The sequence below is a fragment of the Drosophila sechellia genome, unplaced genomic scaffold, assembly GCF_004382195.2.
Source record: "Drosophila sechellia strain sech25 unplaced genomic scaffold, ASM438219v1 Y_47, whole genome shotgun sequence".
NCBI classification, from domain to species: Eukaryota; Metazoa; Arthropoda; class Insecta; order Diptera; family Drosophilidae; genus Drosophila; species Drosophila sechellia.
Window position 1 is genome coordinate 1 of NW_022611435.1, and position 1,843 is coordinate 1,843.

The following is a 1,843-nucleotide window of genomic DNA, read 5'->3' on the forward strand; positions in this document are numbered from 1 at the left end:
ATTTAAATAGACGTAACCAATAGAAACGAGCAGTTAGAGATTGTCACGACAGAACCAGTCGTGCACAGGGCGGCTCAGAGAATACCAAGCAAGTCCTCCGCGATTACTATTTCCCCAAAATGACGGTCTAGCAAAGGAGGTGGTTGCAAATTGCCAAATATGCACCAAAGCCAAATATGACAGGCACCAAAAAAACAGGAGCTTGGGGAAACACCCATACCAAGCTACACCGGCGAAATGTTGCACATTAATATCTTCTCAACCGATAAGAAGCAATTCTTAACATGCGTTGACAAATTCTCGAAGCTGCAGTAGTGCAGCCAGTGCTGTCCAGAACAATAATGGACGTCACAGTTCCTTGCTTCAACTCGTAAACTTGTTCCCCAAGATCAGAACAAAATATGCGACAATGAGGCCGCCTTCAATTCGGAAACGATCACCTCTTTATTTAAAAACAATTACCACATGACATCGTGAACGCGGCCCCGCTTCATAGCCTGTCAAACAATCAAGTGGAACGATTCCACAGCACCTTGACAGAAATCGCCAGATGTCTTAAGCTTGATAAAAAAATTAGCGATACGGTAGAGCTAATCTTGAGGCAACGATAGAATATAATAAAACAATACATTCTGTCACTCAGAAGAAACCGTCGAGATCCTCCACATGGGTTCGATGATCGCTGCCTAGGCATTAAAGACAGTTGATAAAGGCCCAGCAAATCAATATCGAAAGATTAACCCAGCTAGGCGATACCGTGTTTTTGTGGTAGGAGAAAGGTATTTGTTAAAAACAACAAAAGGTTAGGAAACAAGCTAACCCCATTGTGCACAGAACAAAAACAGTTTGTCTAGGCCAGACCCTAGGCTTTAGTTTAAAAAACGCCGTGGTCTCATTCTTACGTTGGATTGCAGGTTCGCCTTCATAACGCTCACCACCCTGGCAGTGGCAAATGCGCGGATTACCGATTTTTCTCACGCCAAATACATTCCCATCGCAGATGGAGATGTACTGGTGTTTGAACAATGTGACTGCTTGAGGCACTCGAGCAACCTTTCGGAATTTATTAGTATGGAAGATGAGACAGAAAAATTGTCTGAGTCTTTTCCGCAGCCGCATATGCGCAAATTTCTAGACGTTGATACAGATCATTTGAGAAACTTGTTGTCCGTTCTAAAAATACACCACCGAATGCGAGGAGTTTAGACTTGTAGTACAGCTCTTAAGGTAGTTGCAGGAACTCCTGATGCCTCAGATTTCCTAAAAATCAAGATGACAGAATCTAAGCTAGTGGACTCAAACTCCAGCAGATTAACATAAATTCAGAGACTCAATAACGGATAAACAAACTGACCGACACCATTAATAAAAATTATTAAGGCCCGGAATAACAATTTGGTTGACACCCCGCACCTGTATGAAGCACTACTAGCGAGAAATAGAATGCTGACGACACAGAATACACAATTTAATTCTAACCATAACATTGGCTAAGGCTGATATAAAATCCCACTATCCTTGGTCATGCCGATCTGAAATCACTAATTGAACAAGACACTCCAATAGTTAGTTTATAGAAGCAGCTAAAATTAGAGTTCTCCGGTCCGATAATATTATCCATATACTAATAGCCTACCCTAGAGAAGTAAAAAGGTCCTCATATACCGTATCACATAGTCAAATAATCCTACGCTCGACGATGACATTTTGGCGGAATGTGAAGAAGGCACCTTTGCGGTCACAGAGTGCACGGAAACCACGCACAACACCTTCTGTGAGCGGTCGCGACGCGAAACCTGCGCCCGCTCCATGCGGGAATCCCAGCCCAGTGCTACACTCAACC